Source organism: Mus musculus, chromosome 13 (assembly GCF_000001635.26).
Source record: "Mus musculus strain C57BL/6J chromosome 13, GRCm38.p6 C57BL/6J".
Taxonomy (NCBI): Eukaryota; Metazoa; Chordata; class Mammalia; order Rodentia; family Muridae; genus Mus; species Mus musculus.
Window position 1 is genome coordinate 23,517,002 of NC_000079.6, and position 14,007 is coordinate 23,531,008.

The following is a 14,007-nucleotide window of genomic DNA, read 5'->3' on the forward strand; positions in this document are numbered from 1 at the left end:
GAGGGACCATATTGCTGGCTTTCATTTCATTTCTTTCAGTGAAATAAAAACTCTATTTTTGTTTGAGATAATCTCTATTTTCTAATCATCTTTTAAAAATGGTTGCGTTGTCATTTTCTGGGTATTGGCTTTTTTCCCCTTACAAACTAACCAGATACAAGGATACCTATGTAAGAAAGAAAAACGCCAGTGTAACAAGGAGCATTGGTGGTTCAGTGGTAGAATTCTCGCCTGCCACGCGGGAGGCCCGGGTTCGATTCCCGGCCAATGCACTCTCTCACTTTTAAGTAATTCTTTTATGAAACTACCAAAATGAAACAAAACAAAACAAACAAAAGTTAAAACAAAACAAAAACCCAATCACAAACAAACAAAAGGTGAAACCGAAAAAAAAATTGGATTCAAAACAAGGGGTTTGGCAAGTTCAAAGCTTCTGCAAGATTGGTATTAAAAGTTCTGACATTAAGTGTGCCTTTTGCCCTGTAACCCGAAACAATTCTTGCTGTGCTCCCGAGCTCCAGCTTCAGCTTGACCGATTTTCAGCAGGAAAAATTCTAAGTCGGTGAATTCGTCGTTAGCTTTCACATTCTTGTAAAGGTTTCAAGTTACTTTTTATATAATGCAGAATAGGTAGGAACTGAACAGCTTTGTCTTTAGTAAAGATTTCCAAAACACTATAAGCTGCGCGTCAGCAGAGTGGCGCAGCGGAAGCGTGCTGGGCCCATAACCCAGAGGTCGATGGATCGAAACCATCCTCTGCTAACTTGTCTTTTGGACAGGTTTCAAGGAAAAGTTTCAATTAGGAATATCAGCATTTAGAGTACCGAACTTTTCGTATAAGAACCACAAGGTTAAATTTTGTAATAACTACTTATGTATTCAGTAAAGGTCCTGAGACTGTCATCCAGGTTCCTACATTTGCGATCACTTCGTCATGAAGTGTCTGGACAGATCACATCTGTCCAGAGGATGTTCATATCAGCCAGCTGTTGGGCTATAATTCCTGTTTCCAGTCTCCAATCGCATTGTTTTTAGTACGACGGTAAGTAGTCTAGATCTGTAATTACATTACAGAAATATTGTTTGAAAAATATTTAGGGAATTACTTCTCATGGGAATATATCCTGTCACTGCACGCGCTCTTGTAGTCGTGGCCGAGTGGTTAAGGCGATGGACTTGAAATCCATTGGGGTTTCCCCGCGCAGGTTCGAATCCTGCCGACTACGTGAATGTATTTTCTTGACATGTAGAAACTTGTCCCTACCGTCAGCGTAAACATTGAAACACTCCGTTTTCTTTGGTTAAGAACTGCATTTTATTTCAATTCCATTTTCTTCTGTTGAATCTAGCAAGATGTAAGATCATGCCGGTATGACATTGAAGTTTGTTTCTTGTCTGAACTCCAAAACCTCGCCTGTACATGCGTGTCTACTCCAGAGTGTATTTGATGTTTTGAAATAAATACTTCAAACAAAATTTCGTTTGCCCTGCCTGTAGATTGTTTCGGAAGACGAATTTCTGAGTCAAAATAGCAGACAAAATTTAAAACTGTTTTTTGGCTAAGTTTAATTAAAAAAAAAATACTATTGCTATTTAAAATACCCAGAGTTTCTAACGCGTACAGAGATTGCTGTCGTAGAGTAAAAGTAACAAAATAAAATATATAATTAGCATTATGTGATCAATCGATTCATTGTGACATGCGGATAAGGACAAATAGGTTAAATAGGTAAAGCAATTTATTTTGTATCCTAAAGTACTAGTAAATTCTTCGAATTTTATACTTAGCTCCTTTTTTCTTGTGTTTGCCACATGTCCATATATACCAAGAGATTTCTAGGTGTTGACACTTTTTTCTCTAAATTCCGGTGTAGCAAATGTTGATAACTCTGGTTTGGCAAACACAAAGTTCTCATTTTGCAAGGAGCAGCTAGCTATACTTCAAATATTTTGTAGTAATACAGCAACTTTACAAATCCAGATTGCAGAAATATACATCAGTCTTCTGACTCTTGGTCTAATATCTACCAAGGGCATTCGTTAGCATAGGCCCCATGGTGTAATGGTTAGCACTCTGGACTTTGAATCCAGCGATCCGAGTTCAAATCTCGGTGGGACCTCATGACATTTTTGGCGCACCTCCCTCAGAATTTATCTGTGCATCTATAGCAAGTTCAGAAGTTAGATAGCAACCTTAGGAAGTTACATGGCATCTGAACATTTTCTCAGCTCATCTAAACCCTTCCAAGCTGTAAAATCAGATGTTTTACGTCTGTATTTACCTTTCTTTTCTAAAGTTTTACCAGGAACCACTTTTGTTGGAAACTGCAGATTCTAAACTGGCCAAGTTTTGTGCAGACGCGAGGATTAGGGATTCGTTTTGTTTATGCTGGAGCCGAATTCCTTTGTAAAGGATCACTGATTATTGTTTGAACGTCAGTAGATTTTATACATGAATTTGGTTCTAACAAGACAGAACACGTGAGATATTTTTTGTACTTTCTTTCTGAAGTAAACTTGTCAAGAATTAAAATCTAATCCACATGCTGAGATCAAAATGTATGTAAATATACTTCAAGTATTTTGTTATGGACAATATTGCGTCGTACTCGGCCCCATGGTGTAATGGTTAGCACTCTGGACTTTGAATCCAGCGATCCGAGTTCAAATCTCGGTGGGACCTTCTTTCCTTTTGCCGTTCTACCAGTTACTGGATCATCTTGCTTACATTTCTTCCAGTGGCTGGATCCTCCTTCTCAATTCTGGTCTCTGCTAAGTAAGTATACGGGTGGTTAGAGAGTTAGCTGTTAGAGTGTCCATATTTTTCCGCAGCAATCTTTTCTCTGGAATCTCTTCAAAATATATTTTCGAATGCAAAAAGAAATGTTAGCAATAAGCTAACATTAGTTATTAGGAGATATTCAGTGACTGTTTAAGAGTAATATGGTATAGTGGATTTTATGCTACACTTTAAAATGTGTTCTGTCCATGTTCTGCTTCTCCTTCCTCTGCATCCATCCACACCTCATCTCCTTAATCACCCGTTAGCTCACCTTCACCTAGTTACAAGTGCTTCCCTTTTTAAAATTTCAGTTTTTCCTTCCTTTTCTTCAAAGTTACTCAAAGTGAAATTGTTAGCATGGACTCTGTCTTGGAAAGGTTTGGGGTGCAGTGGTGCAGTGTGCTTATCTTAGGGTTCCTCTTGTTTGGGACATCCCCCAAGCCCCTACACTCACGTGTTGACATTATTTAGAAGATTAGCTGTCTATTGAAAGTGCAAGCGGGACTTTCAGTACTTACCTAGCTGAAGGCACTCAGGATATACCACATCTAGCACTTGGATTTCAAGCCTCAGATCTGTCTCTGTTTGGTGTCTTGGCTTTTCATTTTTGCCCAAACTAGGAATATACCCAGCATGCATAGATACACACACCTTTAGACTTACACTCTCTCTTCTCAAATCCTACCTCCTTGAGTAAAGGAAGCCCTGGCAACATCACCCACTTTTCTTATTTTTCTTATTCATTCTTATTAAAACACACACTCCCCTCCCCCAATTGCATTGGGTACAGAAGAAAAATGGAAGCATATTCTCTGGTGTCCAGAGACAGGCTTGGATGTTAGTTAGGATCTAGCCTGAGACTCAGAGTTTGTCCCTAGGGTTTGTCTTTTGATGCTGTGTAACCTCACAGCTTCTCCACAGCACACTGACGTCTTTGATTTCAATGGAATGAGGTAGAAACTTGATCAAACAACAAGACATTTCACATCTTGATTAGTATGACAATTAAAGAGTCACTGGATATCTCCTGATAACTAATAATGATAGGTCACAGGTGTTACGGCCTTTCTTTCCACTGTGACCTTCTACATCAAGTCTACTCTGATGTACAAACACCATTGTATTCTATCTTTTCTTTTTGTAATGAACCAATGTTCTTTCTTAGTGTATCAGTTATGCCTTTTACTGATTAGGTATCTGAACAGTTCACCTGGTAGCATCCACCTAGAATGAAACCTCGCTCTTGTTCCTTCCTCCAAATCACGCAGCCCACGTGCAAGTGCCGCAAAGCCCTTTCTTACACCTTCTTGCTGAGTCTTCCCAAGTTTCTTCTTATGATGTACTCTTACTTGCAGAGCAACAATTCCAGTTCATCTGACTGCAGATGTGTTCTTGGTGATCTTTGCTTGGTTTGGTGTAGAAATAGACAACAATAAGGAATATATCAAGAGAAAATACCAAATGACCAGTTTTGTCACATTTTTCTCTATAAACTAAACAAAACAAAGTCCTCTCAGATATCCCAGCAAGTCTGTTTCTCAATGTTCATGCTCTGTTAAGAACCAATAATAATTTAACATATCCCACCTGGGATCCTTGGAGTCTAGGATTATGCCACAAGGCAGGCATTTATTTATATTGGAAGCAAAGAGAGGTGCATCATAACTCCAATGATGATATAATTAATATACATGGCCACACACACACACACAAAAAGACAAAATCCAATCTTCGTTTTAAAACGAGTCATCATAAATGGTCTTCCTTATTCATTTCTCCTGCTGTGGCTTTATCCAGATCCACTTCTTCCCAGCAGTTTGTTTACTTCTTTCTTTATCTCTGATCAAACTAAGGGGACGGGGCATTTATAGACAGCAAAGGCTTTGGTTTCATTAATGACAGATGCGATAAAGTGATGAGACTGTATTTTTAAACAGTCTAATTAAAAAGGCAAATTAAACTAATGTAATTCTCCTCCTCCTCCTCAAAAAAAAAAAAAAATCCCGAAATTCAAATTATTTTTCCCTGACCCGACTCATTGACAGGTACACAGCATAAAAATCTATCTCAAACTTACAGTAGGTATGACGAGGTGGCCGAGTGGTTAAGGCGATGGACTGCTAATCCATTGTGCTCTGCACGCGTGGGTTCGAATCCCATCCTCGTCGTTCAGTTTACTCATGGCTCTCTGAGCCTGAGGTTTTAGCACCGGGCGGTGAAGAACATCTGTGTGCTTAAAACTTCACAAGTGTTTCATCTTGTTGAAACACTTTCTCCTTGTTGCCATTTCCGTGTCGCTTGTATGGTAGATTTCTTCCCTCTTTCTTTTCAGGAACAAATTTATTCTCCCTTTTGTCTTCATGTACCTCTCGATTTACTCAATTTCGCATTTTTGAGATTTCAGGCCGATTTATAGATACGAAGTTGTCTTACCTTACAGTCTCCCCCGCATATCTCCATCTCATTCTGCCTTTCACTATTTCCTGACTTTGCCTTTTAGGAGTAGTTTCTCTCCCTTCGTGTTTCTAGGTGTTATTGTGCGCCAATAATAGAAGCACAAAATTGGTGGGGATCACTAATGAAGATGGTCTCTGAAAATGTTTCTTCTCTTTGTCATTTGTCTCTTTTATAGTTAAGGGTAGAAGGCGACTATTCAGATTGGAAGCAGGATCCTGCATAACGTGGACACTGTGCTCTGTCTCTGAGATGCTTGATGTCAGGAACACCTGAGCAGTCATATCCTGGCCTTCCCTGCACATTTTCTCTTTATCTTTTATGTTTTACAAATACCAAACATGTGACATATTTATAAAATAAATGCTTATAGACATTGTGTGTGTGTGTGTGTGTGTGTGTGGAGGGATTTAGGGGATTGGAACTTTCTCTAGGTGTAATGTATCTAGGGCACTGTCACTCTTAAGAGCATACCTGAGTGATGCTTTTAATTGCATCTAAGTGTGTTAGAAAACGGGGAGGTGGATGTGGGGATAGTTTTGCCTTTCTGAGCCTTCCATCTTGAGAGAAGCCAGGCACAATGGTGTCTGCCTGTAATCCCAGCACTTGGTGAGTAAAAAGAGGTGGATTAGAAGTTCAAGAGCATCCTTGGATACATAGGAAATTCTAGGCCAGGCCCAGTCTACATAAAGAGGGAAAGAGGGAGAAGGAGGGAGGGAGGGAGGGATAGAGGGAGATAGAGCTCAGTCAAGGAAGGCTTAGCTACTCCGTGAATCTGAGGTTTTGGAGTCGTTGACATAGCTGTATTCTTATCAGTGATACATATTCGCTAGATTTTCATCTAATCCCGTACCACTTTCCCTGTGTCCTTTATAGAAACCTTACAGACATGGGCCCCTGAGCACTCTTTCTTTCACGTGGCCCATTGTCACCCTCGATAGTATATATTTTTAACCTGTATTATCACTTGCTTCTGAATAAAGTCTCCTTTAGTTTAAAGAGCGAGATGTTTTGAATAAAATAAACTGAAATAAGCAGCATAATTTCTACATTCAAAAGGATATATAATGTCAAGGCTGGCTTGCAACTCAAGGTGGTCCTCCTGCCTCAGCCTCCCAAATGCTGGGATGACAAGTGTTAGCCACCAGACCAGGCTTTAAGTTTCTGATGTAAATTGTCAATGATATTCTGGGAAAACACATCTAATTTACATTCCTTCCAAGAGTGAAATTCATTGTGGGGCAGGTTAATGCCAAACTATTTATTATACTCATTTCTATTTTTAAAAGTAATTTAGGATCTGGGCATTTTTCTCCAAGGTAAGCCATTTACCCATCACTAAATGAAACCCTGGGCTTGATCCCCAGCAATAACAAAAGAAAGAAACAAAGAAACAATTATTCAAACATGGCTAGTTGTGTATATTGCATGATACATGCTAACACCATAAGCACTCGGCAGTGTCCACTATAACAACAGGAAGTGATGTGTTCCTGCTCCGTCTCAGTGGTGGATCTTCAGTGCTGGAACTAAATCTAGTATAAAGCACCAGATATTCAATCTGCAATTGAAAGACTAATGGGTGCTGTGGTTATCAGAGCTATATTCAGTTCTTTCACTGAGAAGAATCCAAGTACAAACACATAGAGTTATAGCAAGCATATCTCTCTCTCTCTCCCTCTCTCTCTCTCTCTCTCTCTCTCTCTCTCTCTATATATATATATATATATATATACGTCAAGATTTCCCTTTAGCTAATTGCATGAAGAAACTATTAACCACAGCTTCCTCCAGATTCTTACAGCCTAACACTGCAGAAACTTTTTAACAAAAGATTAACCTGCCTGCCTTTTTCCCTCCAGCTGTATCCAACAAGTCCATTCATTTCCTGGTTGCTCTTTGTGCATCTCACCAGCGTGCACAACCGGTGACGTCCCGCCTTTTCTGTATGCATGTCCATCGTTTCTCCTTCCTATAGTAGATCCAGTTGGGGCAACCTCTACAATGAGCAGGTCATTGCAATGTGCATATATTTACTGACTGTAGGAATGTATAATGCAGCACTGCTTATAACTGTAATGTAATAAGGGTTTGGTCACATGCATTATGGTAAATAAAAGACTATTAGACCATTAACATTTATAACACAGAAAGGTACAAGTGTGTGTTGTACGAATAGAAAACCACAGTGAAAAGGCTGGTAAAGCCAGTAAGTGAATATTTATTTTTTCCCCGTTTATATTTAAAAGACATCGAATATTGTCTTTTAGTTCTCTATTTCTCCCAAGTAAATGAAAGTATAGTAATGTTAAACAAATAGTAAATTGGAAAAGATTGCTACAGTTGTGCCTTGCAAAGCGTGTGTTCAAATGTTTAACCCACCTGCTCTTGATCTGGTTTAGTGGTGGATCAGAGGCAAGTGTTATATGGAAGATAGATGACCCATTTGTTTCAAATTTGAGAGCAACTTGCTTACCTGAGCAAGACCCTGAATCTGGGGTTTGGTTCCCAGAACTGCCAAGGGAAAAAAACTGGTCAAAATTGTTGATTATGGATAAGGATTTGGTGTCTCTCTGGCGCCCTCATGTGGCTGGCCTGAAGCACTCCTTGGCTATGTGAAACTGTGAGATTGATGCCCAGGGCCCACAAGTCTGGCATTTTGGAAGCTAGGGACGACCTTGGTAGATATTCACGTGCAAGTTTCTGTGAGCAGCAGTTTCCAAGTTTTTTTGCGTAGACACCAAGGCATGTGGTTGAAGGATCCTATGGTATGGGAGATGGAACCCGGTCCCTGTCTGACCTTTTACTGAACATTTCACTTGATCTAATTATTTTCCTCTTAGCAATAAAACAACGGCCAACAGAAACATGTCCTCAGTTAGGCAAAACGGAATTTAGTGGTTTAGTACAACGGAGGTAAAATGTAATGTGAATCAGTTGGTTCAGAAACTATTCTTGGATAGCCTGGTCATTTTTATCTAGCTGAAACAATAATGTAAGACTATAGCTATATGTGGGAAAGTAGTGGTCATCATATGGAGTCAGGGTGGGATGGGATGGATGGGTCTGTGTTTAGGACATTTAGCTATTTGTTAGTGCTACTATTTTACAATTGATGGCTTGTTTGCGGTTCCTTCGTCCCTCTCCTCTCCTCTCCTCTCCTCTCCTCTCCTCTCCTCTCCTCTCCTCTCCTCTCCTCTCCTCTCCTCTCCTCTCCTCTCTTCTCCTCTCCTCACATCCTCTCGTTTCCTTCCCTCCCACCTTTCTTTTTACTGCCTTCCCTTCTTCCTCTTTTTCCTTCTTCCCTTACCTCCCCCACTCATTCACTTTCCATGTATCTCCAAAGAGCTTCAGAGCGTGTGTGTTTCTGAACCCCCGCCTTAAAGTAACACGTTTCACATATTTATCAAAGGGTGTAAATACCATATTTTCTGAATTGGGGACAACTTTCTAGCGTCTAGTGACCACTGAACACTCAGGGTATCCGAGATTGTTCTGCTTTCAGTTTTCCTCTGTGTTGTTTTCTGGATGGGGCATGCCTTTTCTTTCTGTACAACAGGAAGAGAAGAAAAGAGGGAACACTTTGGTTCAGGCACGTCTTTATTTTCTTGTATCAAAATCCCATTTCTGCTAGGTGTGATGCGGCAGGCCTGAGTGAGTGCATGACACAGTCAGGAGGCCACCCTTTACTACTTGCAACCCTATCTCAAAGCACAACAAAAATGCAGGGGTTGTGGATTATTCAGCCCATCAAAACTGAGGCCCAGAGGCCCAGTCTAAACCTGGGAGAACCTGACAGTTCAAGATACCGAAAGGCCTCATTTCAGTTGATTCTTGTCTTTCTCGAACTCAGTTCTTCGCAGTGTTTCTCAACCTGGGGGTCGCGACCCCCGCATTGGGACTCGTATAGCAAATATCTTGCATATCAGGATATTTACGTTAAGATTTATAACAGTAGGAAAATTACAGTTATGAAGTAGTAACGAAATAATTTTATAGCTGGGGATCACTGCAATATGAAGAACTGTATTAAAGGGTCGCAATATTAGGAAGGTTGAGGACTACTGCTTTAAGGTGTCGAAAATGGTCTCCCCTTTCCCTTTGACTGAAGCAAGCAAGAATTTCGGAAAACCCAGAAAATGAGGGAGTCTTTTTTTATTTTTTGATCGGACGTTATAATTTAACTTATAGAAATCAGAGAAAAAAAGAAAAGTTAAGTAACCACGAAGGGATTCGAACCCTCAATCTTCTGATCCGAAGTCAGACGCCTTATCCGTTAGGCCACGTGGTCACAGAGGCAGCTCTTGTCCAGAAGACTTAGGAAGTGAAAGGAACCGTCTGCTGGGCTCTGCACATTATAAAAGACAATGCGGTCCTCGCTAGGAGATCCTACGGATTATTTGAGACCACATGGTCAGATTTAGAAAAGCTGGAACCGAGTTATTTCGGTACTGCAATTCACGGCTAAGCAAGCAGTTTGCATAGACTGAGAACTGCTTCCTTATTAATGCTCATCATTCACAAACTCATTTATTACAGACCCTACGGCGTGACAAAGCCACCCTCCCATGTTCTCCTACTTTCGTTGATTCTTATAACTTGATGCCACAGCACTTTTCAATATACATACTGTTCATTTCAAAAAGGAAACAGTACGTTTGGAAGGGGGGTGTGGGGGTCCTCTGGCTTCTTGACAGAATCAAGGTCCTTAATTGCTATGTGTAAATTAGCTTTCATTAAGAAGTGAAAAGACCCAGAGTTAGGAATATGAATACTTTTGACTATTATCATGTTTTACACTTAATTTATGAATACAAATGGTATTATAATAATTTTAAAGAAGAAACATTCATGAACTCATGATGCTTTCATGATTACTAACAAGCAATTACTAGGGCTCAGAAAGGGGCCTTTCACATAGCCTTTCTTTCCTGTCAGTAGAATAACATCTGGAAAATAGGAAGAATGAAATAGAAACATGAATTCTTTACACACGTTTGTTCTGGAATTCCACAATCATCTACCAGGTGAGCTTTGTTCTCACAGACACATTCTTTAGTTCTGCAACTTTGGAATGTAACAGGCCCTGAGACCTTAGCACAGCTGACTCCCTAATTGAATGCCATTCAGGCTGTATGTAGTAGGTGGCACTACCTGCCAAAACTAAAACAAAAACTCAATTCATCAAAGTCCATAGTTCTGGGAGAGTCCCTAGAAGTACCACCCTTGTTTTCTGGCTTCGGTGTTCTGCTTCTGGCTAACTGTTCTTGATAACTGAAGTATGTCAACCTGGGCTATGATTTTTGTGCTTAAAGGCTCAACCCTGAGAAAGGCTCAGTGCTACACCGTGATCTGGAACACACAGTGTAGTCAGTCATTGGTCAGCTAAGAAAGATTTTCTATTGGCTAAAACCCATGTCCGAGAAGTCTTCTCTGATGAGCACCCCACAACAGAATGATGTTCTCATTCTTCCTGGAATTGGAGATTTCTTGAAAAGCAGCTTGGATGCTCAGATGACCTGTGTGGCTTCCCCACCATGGGACATGGTGGCACAGCTGGTGAGAATTGTTGATTGACTTTTATTTCTGCTGTTGCAAAAAAACAAAAACAACAAAACAAAACAAAACCAACTGTTAACTAAATGGACTTCGCAGGTTGCATTTATGTACATGCATATATTTGTAATTATTTTTATTTTATATATTTGTATTATTATCAATAGAGGTCATGGATTTCATAGGGATTGAGAAGGTGTGTACAGGAAGAGTTAGAGGGCGAGGAGGGAGGAGGAAAAGATATAATTACATTTAAAAAAAAAAGAACAGCAAAACGAGCAAACAGCCATCCCCATAGTTCTTGTTGAGTGGGATGGAGGAACATTTGGGCGGCTGAAGTGTGTGTGTGTGTGTTTAAGATGTTCAGCTAAGTCTGTGTATGAAATATTTATGTAGAGATGACATTTTAAGATGGTCACTCTTGCATAGTTTAATATAGATAGCTCCAAACATGCACATTGAAACAATCCCATAGAGCCTACATTAGGTATCTTGTGTTCTACCGTTTGGTGACATTTCCATCAGATGAAGAGATGGTCTGCATGCAACCCCTTCTCTTTTCGGAGCTGCCTTCCTCTCGTTCCTGCTCTCTCACACTGAATCTTTGTAGTTAGGAGTGTTTTAGCTCTCATGTGGACCTCCGTTTATTTCTTTTGCTTAGAATGCTTTTCTTGGCTGTCTAGCAATCACTTACCCAAGTTTCTTGGCAAAATCCATTCCTTTGCCTGGTCTATAAATGCCAGTGTGATGGCTAAAGAAACTATTTTATGCTAGGCATCCCTCTAGCTGTTTGCCTGGAAGATAAGTCTCAGTGACCTGTTCTAAAACTGAAGAGCCCCGTGTGACTGTTTGTTACTATATGACTAACTATTATTATTATTTTTGCTTCTGTAACTGGCTTACACAGATACCCAAAGATGGCATTGAGTTGGCTTAACCACTTGACTTGGCAGAACAGAACAGCTTTTGCTTGCTTGTATAGATATTAAAGGTCTTGTTATTTTCCCCCTTGAAACTCCTCTTCCCATAGCCTTCCTTCATGGCAATCTCACAGTTAGCTCAGAGATTGTATGTATTGCACTTTGTAATTATAATCAGATTGACTGTATGGTCTTTCCCCAGTGGCTGCACACTCCATAACACTGGGGCAAGGCTATGGGAGCAGAACTTCTCTATTTAATGTTCAGTTCTGTGGGTAAGGGCCATGGTAATGACCCTTAGCCATACACTGAAAATGACAATTCGGGAATGTCCTCATAGCTCCTGGGTAGTAATTTTATTCTCCATCCCTGAAGCAGGGAGTGACTGTGACCCATGCTGGCAGTGTACTTAATGTAGCATTTAATTTATGACCAGTAAGCATGTGGTCACCAGGCAACCAGTTCCCTGGAACTATTCGAACTCCTGTTGAACAGACAGTACTAGACTGCCATAGCTGATGCACACTCCTGTGGCTTTCAGCTGGAGTGATGGATGTCTGACACCATGGAGGAGAGGACAAGAGAGCCTTCTCCAGTCTTCTCCTTCGTGACAGTCTTTTCCTGTATTGTAGTCTTTCCTGTAATCCTAACTACACACGCATGTAGTTACGGAAGGACTTCCCCAAGTCACTGAACTGGTGGGTAGTTATGGGGCTGAGATCAATTTTATTCTTGCAGCTCATAAAGTAGTTCTTAAAAAAAATTTTCACTTTTTTTTTTTTTTTTTTGGTTTGAAGCAAAAAAAAAAAAAAAAAAAAAAAAGGCTGATCTTTACCTTTAACCCCCTCTGAGAAGAAATAAAGTCTTCCATCTCTACAGCCTAACAGGAGAGAGGCCTTTGGATTTCTGTTTTCTGATCCAGTGAAAAACTATTTTAAGAAGACACAGTACAGCTTGTTGGCAGAGGCAAGAGGAGCATTTCAAGGTCACTCAAAACAAAGTAACCCAAAATATCTGTACTGATTCTAGACTACTTACTATGTTTTTTTTGTGTTTTAACTTCTAGGACAGTGTGACATATAAAATTTGAACAGGAATCTTTACTGTGAGAGAAATAAAAAAAGACAGTGAGTACAAAACTTGAAAAATAAGCGTAGAGAATAGCAATAGCTTAGCAAAGATTTATCTTTGTGAAAGTGGAGACTAATGTCGGTAGCAGAAGTGGTTTTCTCAGTCAGACTTCAACTGAAGACCCCCACATCCTCCCTTAACTACACACACTTTTCTCAAAACACTACCTATTGTTGTCAAGATTAAGACTCTAGTAATTGCAAAGAATATCTATAGGGACTGATCAATGAATGTATTCCTACCACCAGACCCTTGAAAAATAAGGCTTTATGAATTATGTATAGAAGAAACTGAGCTCTGTTCCTCCACTCTTACACTTGTATTCACCTTCGTGTAGTGATTTTAGGTTTTATTGGGCAAAATAAATCTGACTTATTACCAAGAGAACACATGAGTTACCACTTGAGCGTCCATGTAAAAGTTCCAGTTCCGTTTTGCAGAGATCGATTTACCTCACGAACTTAACTTTAGGAGGAGGGAAAAAAGAAAAAAAAAAGTCCAGATAGCAGAGGATGGTTTCGATCCATCGACCTCTGGGTTATGGGCCCAGCACGCTTCCGCTGCGCCACTCTGCTACTTAAAGAGAGCCTTTCAAAATATTATACTTAACTTTATTTGCAGTTGGTGTTTCTCTACTTCATACAAAGGCCTGCAGGAAGGCACCTTCTAATTTTTGTCTACCTAAAGGCTAATATTTGTTGGGAATAATGTCGCTAATGAGTCAAAGAGAAAGCAAAATTTGGACTAGATCAGTAAACATTAACATACTAGTAAGTAATTCGACAAAGGAGAAAACAATACAGCGCGTCTTAGTGACCAACCACGCATTTACCTGCGCGAAGAGTTTGGGATCAGGTTTGTCCTTAAGTCGAGATAGTGGAAGAAATGGTGCTATTTTCTCCAGTGTTTAGTCCTTTACAGCCGAAAATAAAAACATGGGAAGCGAGACCTCCACATCAGTATTTGTGATCGCTTGGCTCACCAAAGATCTCCTGTCTTTCTAAATTTGTTACAAGTGACAAATATGTATTGCTAAAGAAACTGTTTAGTCTGAACTCGTTAAAATGGCCGGGAAGTCCGGAATGGGGACAAAGGACCCAGCTCAAGGAGCGAGTACAACGAACGTTGGTGACGTCACTAGGCATTGCCCATGCCAGGGGCGGG

General features: G+C 40.1%; 1 long non-coding RNA gene and 8 other non-coding genes across 10 annotated transcripts; 6 read left to right on the forward strand and 3 right to left on the reverse strand.

The window, feature by feature from the left end:
* Positions 1 to 201: 201 nt before the first annotated feature.
* Positions 202 to 272, forward strand: n-TGgcc6. The gene has a single exon. It is a non-coding gene; the product is annotated as a tRNA-Gly (tRNA).
* Positions 273 to 690: 418 nt separating this feature from the next.
* n-TMcat6 lies at positions 691 to 762 on the forward strand. Its single transcript has one exon. It is a non-coding gene; the product is annotated as a tRNA-Met (tRNA).
* Positions 763 to 1,144: 382 nt separating this feature from the next.
* On the forward strand, positions 1,145 to 1,226 carry n-TStga1. Its single transcript has one exon. It is a non-coding gene; the product is annotated as a tRNA-Ser (tRNA).
* Positions 1,227 to 2,048: 822 nt separating this feature from the next.
* Positions 2,049 to 2,120, forward strand: n-TQttg4. The gene has a single exon. It is a non-coding gene; the product is annotated as a tRNA-Gln (tRNA).
* A 491-nt stretch (positions 2,121 to 2,611) lies between these two features.
* n-TQttg5 lies at positions 2,612 to 2,683 on the forward strand. The gene has a single exon. It is a non-coding gene; the product is annotated as a tRNA-Gln (tRNA).
* A 2,185-nt stretch (positions 2,684 to 4,868) lies between these two features.
* n-TSgct4 lies at positions 4,869 to 4,950 on the forward strand. The gene has a single exon. It is a non-coding gene; the product is annotated as a tRNA-Ser (tRNA).
* A 4,422-nt stretch (positions 4,951 to 9,372) lies between these two features.
* On the reverse strand, positions 9,373 to 13,927 carry Gm11335 (predicted gene 11335). Of its 2 annotated transcripts, none has more exons than NR_167693.1 (2): positions 13,676 to 13,927; positions 9,373 to 10,822 (listed from the first exon to the last, which is right to left on the reverse strand). It is a non-coding gene; the product is annotated as a predicted gene 11335 (long non-coding RNA). The 2 variants fall into 2 exon arrangements; NR_167692.1 differs by having other exon boundaries at positions 9,373 to 10,825.
* Positions 9,455 to 9,527, reverse strand: n-TRtcg1. Its single transcript has one exon. It is a non-coding gene; the product is annotated as a tRNA-Arg (tRNA).
* Positions 13,347 to 13,418, reverse strand: n-TMcat9. Its single transcript has one exon. It is a non-coding gene; the product is annotated as a tRNA-Met (tRNA).
* Positions 13,928 to 14,007: the final 80 nt, after the last annotated feature.